The sequence below is a fragment of the Aphelocoma coerulescens genome, chromosome 5, assembly GCF_041296385.1.
Source record: "Aphelocoma coerulescens isolate FSJ_1873_10779 chromosome 5, UR_Acoe_1.0, whole genome shotgun sequence".
Lineage (NCBI taxonomy): Eukaryota > Metazoa > Chordata > Aves > Passeriformes > Corvidae > Aphelocoma > Aphelocoma coerulescens.
Genome location: NC_091019.1, coordinates 17,152,412 through 17,160,203, shown reverse-complemented (window position 1 = coordinate 17,160,203; position 7,792 = coordinate 17,152,412).

Genomic DNA, 7,792 nt, shown 5'->3' with positions numbered 1-7,792 from the left:
TAAAACAGCCTGGGATGCTGTTGGCTGCCCTTGCTGCCAGGGCACACTGCTGGCTCATGATCAGTTTGTCCACAGGGACCTCCAGTTTTTTTCCCTGCAAATAAGCTTTCTAGCCAGTTGGCCCCCAGCCTGTACTGTTTCGTGGGGTTATTCCATCTCAGATGCAGGACCTTGCATCTTAGTGTATTGAATTGTAATTATAGAATTCAGTGTATTGAGTTATGATTTTGTGCTTGTAAGAATTAATAGCTTTGGGTTTGTCATTTGGGAATAGCAGTGACGTGCCTTCTGAATAGCTGAAATAATGAAGAATTATGCATAATATGACTCATTTTTGGATAGCCAGTTAAACAAAACCACCTAAAGCTGATGATATATCAGGGGCATCCTGGGATAAATAAATTACAGGAATCATAGTAAATTACCAAAGAAAGGATGGAGAATTGTCTCCTGAAAGCTGGCAATTTTTTCAGACTAGCAATGCTTCATTTTTCTTTTGTACATTTATAAATGAAGTAGGCTGTTCTAATTTGGAGGCAAAACCAACACTACTTTGTGGCTATTCTGTTTATTGATCAACTGAATGTTTAACTTTTCTTGTTAGGTTACTACAGCGTGGAATGTTTTTATTAATGAAAGGGTTAAAACTATACTTCATTCTCCGGATATTGAAATACCATTTAATATTATCCAGTGTTGTCATTGAGTGTTGAATGATTTTTGTATAATGGCTGTTCATGACTTTCATGTTTACATAAATTCTCAAACTAGAAATGAATGACTTTTTATGTTGTATGTCAATCTTTATAAAAGAATATTTCATAGACTTTAAGAATTTTAGAATTATACAAGCAATTTGGTTGATAACAGTTAATTTTAGGTTAGTTTTTTTGACAGTCATAATGAAGGTGGTTTTCTTTGTGGTGTTAGAAACCCCCTTAGAGGAAATACAAATCTTTATTTATGCTTTCCCCCCACTGTTAATTCATTTGCCTCTTTTAAGAATCTTGGAATTTGTCAGAAATGAGTCTGGGAGGACGAATTCAACAGATCTCTGTCCATGGTCTGCTGCATCTTGCTCCAAAGGGCTGTATGGCTGCAATGTTAGGAAAATTTGGCGTGTTGTAAATTAAACCTCAGTGCTGCAGGCTCTCAGCTAGGAGACGTTATCCAGAAAGCCAGCATTTCTGGTTCTGCCTGTGATTTTCAGCTGATGACCCCCTTTGCTAATGAAGCATGCCATCCTAATTTGGCATGGGCCACAGGTAGGATGGTCCTCTTGCAGGTGAAATGTCATTTGCCACATTTTGCAGAGTATTAGTCCAAACCTATATTTGGTTGGCACCTGTGCTCCAGAACTGGCATCCCACCTTGTGAGAAGGCAGCATGCCACTCTGACAGATGGGGAGGAATGTGAGCATGCCAGCAAACCAGTGTATGCACCAAGGGGTCACATTTCTCTCCAGGAATGTTGAAATACCGGTACACGCAGAGCTTCTGTATCTGAGGCACACGTGTTTCTTGGCAACGACCAAAGTTCCTGCTGAATATCTTGGCACGAGACGTAAGGAAGCTTAGTGAATTTTCATGGCTTTCATAGAGTTTCTACACCATGGGAGCCTACATATAATTTCTGCTAAGAATGGCCCTGTGAATGTAAACAGAAGAGGGAATATATTTTGCAAATTATTCTTTCTTATTAATAGATTAAGAACTGTTAAAATGCCATCATAGCTTTCATGGATAATGATTCTTTTGATTAGTTAATGGTTGGTTTATCCTGGTCTGAGAGCAATAGAACGTGTGGTTTGGCAATCAACCCAAAATGCGAATGTCACGGCTTAAACTTCTACCATTTCTTTCTTCTACTTTATTTTAGTTTTAACTTAAAAGTAAATTCTGGAATCCCATCACACTTTTGTGTTCATCAAGAAATTAGCTTTTTTCTGTGTTTCCCCAAATGACATAATGTATTAAAATTAACTCTGGGATGCTCCTTTCTTTTCCTGAAGGTAATTCTGAATGGTTTATTTCAGTGTTTGTACTTTTTTCCTCCAGAATTACTGTAAAGCTTTTCTATTTCATCCATTACGGCACAGTGTTTTTCACATTTGAATAGCTGCATCAACACGAATCCTTTATAAGGACCTTAAAAACAAACTTTGCCAAGTCCCAGAATACAGAAGCTGATTCACATCCCAATACTCAGCTGCCACATGAATAAAGGAGAGTCTGTGCCTGACACTTTGAAGCTGTAGCTGTTAAACCATACAGACTATTTACCTCAATAAATCATTATAAGAAACTAAGGTACAATTATACCCACAGAGAAATAGAATTCAAAACACTGATTTATGTGGTTCAGTGCCTGTTCCTTTTTCCATCATGTTTTGAATTTTATGCATGTTTGTCATCTTTGGCTGCTTCCATGTATCTTTAAACTAATGGGTCTTGCTTTTTTAACATTCCTCATTAGGTTTGTTATTTTACTTTGACATACAGACATGATTTGCACGCTGTACAAAGTTTTGCATTTAAAATTAACTATCTAATTTCTTATGCTATAGACCAAAAATGGAAAATGTGAATAATTTGTTTAAAATAACATACACCCTTCTCTGGTTAATTTGTGACCATCTAAGCTGAAATTCCATATTAGCTGAGAATTTTTTTGTTGCTTATTTGTGAGATCTGCAGAGAAATCACTATACAAAGGAATCTATCACTGTGCCTTGCAGAATGTGCCTGCTAATCACAAAGAGATGGAAGCATAGGGAGTTACATTTGGAATCATTTCTTCAATCTGTTTACCCCTTGAAGAAGCAAAAGGAATCTAAAAGATAAAAATTCAGTAAGATGAAAGTGCAGCCTCAGAGGAAGGAATGGCACAGAAACCAACAAATAATTCCATATGAAATGGTGGGAGTAAGGTAAATATATCTAGGAAGGGAAGTCCGAGAGCAACCACAGACTGTTGGGCCACCCAAGCCTTTAAGAGAGTTCAGTGTTGTTCTATAGAGCAACAGAGTGGGGGAGTAATTTAATAACCAACAAATGTTCCTCAATAAAACTTCAGAAAGTCACCAAATATTTAAACCAACATTTCAAATATGAACAATAGTAAATATGCTACAGTTTCAAATGCTTTATGCCTTGCTAATAACTTTCAGTGCTGGTGCTTGGGTGGATCCAAACGGTCTGGAGTGAGGGTGTATCAGGCCACCTGCCTGACCCCAAGGGTTTGGATCAGACTAGTGCTTGTCTGCACTTTTGAGAGGGAGCTATAAATCTATCATTATTTCTGAAGTGATTTATAACATGAACGTTTTTGGGCCATGTGTATCTTTCATTTATCCAGTTTAAAAAGCTGTGTCTGTTGTAGACAGGTTTGGCCATTTCAGACTATTTTTGCTTTATGGTCGATAACAAGAATTCGAGAGAGAAGCCTAAATGCTCCATCTGTATTTTCACTATCTTATACCGAATTTCTTAAGATATTCAATTTGTAAGGGAATGTGCATCTATAATCTTTACATAATACATGAGTAAGAGCACATAGTCTTTTTCATGCACTCTGTGATTTGTGAATATATGTGTGTGTATATATATATATATGTACAAAAATCTTACTTTTTGTTGTGTTTTTGTCTCTGAATCTACAGGAATGTTGTGAGGAAATAATATTATACTTAAAAATTTCCACATGCAAATGATGTTATTTATCCAGCACTGAAAACTCACATAGGGTATTCCATAACTTTGTCCCCAAGTAATCCAAGAATCTATAGCATACTCCTTTTACAGTCTGCTAGCATGTAAATGTTTCTGTCATTATGTCCATGGAGTTAATAATATTTTTATACTATTGAAGTAGAGGATTGCTTTGCAGAAAATCACATGGTAGCCACACTATGAACATTTCCACTGCTTACAGAGCAATCTGTTTATTAAAACATTTTGTATCTGTTGACGTTCCATTAATGAAGCTACATATTCTAGGGCTTTGTAATAGCTGACCACCACAATACTTAAATGCTATTTTTCCTCAGTTCCTAGTGCCCTAGAATAGAGATTCTGTTTAATTATAAAAATAGCAATGTTGTCAATGATTAAATATTCTGATTAGGGATTTCCATTAATGAAGATTTAAAATTATTAATGTTTCACATTGGTTTGTAGTTCAGTGTTACCATGTAAAAAAGAGCCATTGCATTTTGCAATCTACTGTAAAGAATCTCATTCTAAATTTAAAAAAATTCTGAAATATTTTCATCACTTTTTAAAATTTCAAATATTTACTAAGTTATGTTGGCTCAGGTGACTTTGCAACTTCAGTTTTTCAGTTTTCTAAGCAACAAATAGAAATGCATCCTGAGTGCTATTTAAAAGCATCCAAAGTTAGGGATTGTTCACAGTGGAAACTGCAACACCTTCTCGGCTATCTGGATGCTACAGAAGCTCAGGAAGTTGGTTCTGCCAGAATTCAGACTAGGGACTGACTATTATATCTGAAACTTTCCATCAGCTCTCAAATAATGCACATCAAAAAAGAGTATTTCAATTCCTAGTAAAATTCCTCGTACCAAAATTTCTAAGGGCCGTGCACTCTTTCAGAAATGTGTTGGATTCAAAATACAGGTTCTAGAGCAGTGTAAATACTTTGGCTTTAAATGTTTTATTGAAGTAATTGTGCAGGTGTAGCCAGCATGCAGATGCAACTTTAGTAGTGTAGAAGGGTCATGTCCGTCTTCCCCAGTGAGGAACTTCACATGTAGAAAGCAACTTTATGATCTCATCACAGTACAGGGCTTGAGCTGATTAAATTAAATCAGTGTAATTAGGCATAACTTTTGTATGTAGACAAATCTTCAGCATTGCATGAACACAGACCAAGAATAAACTTGCTCAGTTTACAAAACAGACTGTTAGCTGCAGCCTATCACACAAATAGGGAGATGGGTTTTTAAATAAACCTAATGAGTTAATGATGCAGCACTGGATGTGTTAAGGAGGGCAAGATATGTCCCAGGAAAACACTGTGAATATTAACCTTAGGCACCTGAACCAATTTGTTGAGGTTACCTAGGATGATATTTTTGTGGCTAGTTTGCAAAAATAGTGGCAGTAAGAAAATACAGTTCCCTCCAGGTTTTTCCCAAGCTTGTCTTCTATTAGCAGATACCTTTCACTCACCAAAACTTTAAGTTCAAACAAAGGTTCTATAATTCTAGCAATGATTCTTCAGAATATCCAGGGATTACATATAATAGATTGTGAGAATAGCATGAGCAAACAAGGCATCAATAATAACCTTCTAGCATGGTTTTATCTGGATGTACTGAATTACAAGGAAAACAGTTTAGGATTTTTTCCTAAGTCTCGTGGATCACAGATTGCGTGTTTAAAAGTGGAAAGGGAGTAGCCAGACAAAGGAAAAGAAACAACATAAAAAGCCTTAAGTTTGCATGAGTTTCATTATGCTGAAATCCTGACCTCAAATCAATAAGAAATCCTTTATCTGACACATATTGAGGGATTATCGACTCAACATTTTAGAGGATGTGTTTGAACAGCATTGACATCAAAACCTTCTGAAAACTGCAGGTGGATTATGAGCTGTGTACTGTTTATATCTGTAAGTACAAGCAGCTGAAGAATTATTTCAGTCTATCTATGCTACAGTTTTGCAACTGAGCTACGTTTATTTCTTAGGAAATAATTACTAAGGAGTGTATGTGGGTGTCTGTGTTGGTCAAGTGGTTAAGGCATAGGGACTAGAGAGGTCAGAGTTTTCCTTGCAGTTATGTGAAAGATGGTTTTTGTGTGGGGGGTAAATCAAGACCTCATTTTGTATCTCTGTTTCTCTGTAGGTACAGCACATGTAGATACAGCAAGGGTGTATTGGCAGCACTTGGTGGGCTGCTACAAGATGTGTTTTAATATCTTTGAAAGGTGCACGTAGTTACCTTTAAAGGTACAGTATGGCTCCACTAAGTGCCGAGATTTGAAAGACATTTCATAGTGGGCAATGCTGCTCTTCCAAAAAAGTGGTGTCTCCCAGGAGTCTCTGCTTAGTGAATCTGGAAACCACAGTGAAGACATGCTGCTTAAGCAGTTGTGTTTGAGATGGACCAATATAGGCTGCTCTCTGCATTTGCAACTGTTCAAACAACTTTGGTTTGCTGTGGACAGTGTTAAAGATGCTGAATGCTTCAATGCAATAACCATTTATTTGGGTGCTTTGTGATCTGCGTAACTTATTTTAGGACATTTTAAAAAGTGTTTATTGGATCATCTCTTACCATGAAGTGTTTCTTGGATAAGCTCTTAGCATATATTCTGTGTTATAAGAACAGGAATAGACACAAATGTGTAGCAAATAGAAAAAAGGAACTTGAAAACAGAAGAGAAGGGAAATTACTGTAATGAACAAGCCATTGGACTATGCTGCATGTTACAAGCTCAGGGAAATGCTCTAATATTTGATTTAGGAGACACCCATTCCAGAAAGCCTTTTAACAATTTCATTTTAATTTTAACAATTTCAATTTAATTTTAACAATTTCAGCCCTCTGTTCAGTATTGATGGCCAGCTGTCCCAAAACCGAGAAATGTGGGGGAATTAGACTTTTAAAGAGGAACTTAGAAAATGAATGAATATTTATATGCATGAAGGTTTTCTCCTTGGTATTCAGGAGGAAAAGGTTTTGCATATTGAAAAAACCCTGTGATATACTTCTAGAAGTATGTTTATAATATTCCTAAAATTAGTCTTCTGTTAATTTTCATGTCAAATGCAAAGAGACTCACCAGTGGCAGCAGTCTTGTTAATGCAAATCAGGAGAACTGTGGACTAGTGAAAGTAAAAAAGGAACAGGCCTGGATCTGCTGTTATAATATTCCTTCTGTTTGACAAGTCTATGCATTATATTTCATGTATATATTTCATATATACTTTCTGTTTTAAATGAGCATTCAGAGTGTTCTCCTTGACTGCCACTGAGAAATAAGTTTAGCTCTAAGTGATGCATCTTATTTTTCTTTTTTTATTAAATTTTTCAATCTATATTTCCTCATGTTTCTGTCAGGAAAAATGAAAACTTTCTGTTTTAAGGACTGACAAAGTTCAAACACAATTCATGTGTGATCAGACTTTAAGAGGTAAGTTTTTAGCATGTCCAAGGCTGTGTAAGGGGAACTTATTTGGAGCTGTTTATTGTTCTGGCAACAATAAGAATGACAAAATCTCTACTGGACAAAACAACAAAACATATAATTTGGTGATAGTTAAAGTAAAATGGTGGGCAAGTATGCTTGCAGAAATACAGCAGAAGAAAAAAGGATAGATTACACCTAAAATAAAATCTTACCTTTTGTTGGAAGATTTTTCTGAATTTAGGCAGGTGCAGAATTCTTTCAGGATGTTCGTGGCTCTAGTACATCTCTGTGGAGCTCAGCAGAATAAATAATTTATCTCATCTAGCATCTCTGCTAAATGGTATTGCCTTTATTTAAAACTATCACTTTGTGGTCTCTGCAGCAGCTTGGTGACTCTGATGATGATACCTGTGCGTGTTTGAAATGGGACAGGGATGTTGGTCAAAGATTACAACACTGAGGTGAGCAGGGGAGCTTTGTCTGAAGTCATGTTGAAGGGTGGTGCTGGATCTTGGAGTGGGCTTTGATTTCCCTATTTCCATGAGTGTTTTGCCCTTCTCTGAGCATACATCTTGTACTAGTGATCAGTTTTGCTTTGCCTGCCACAAAACTAGTGTCTTCTGTCATGGAGGCA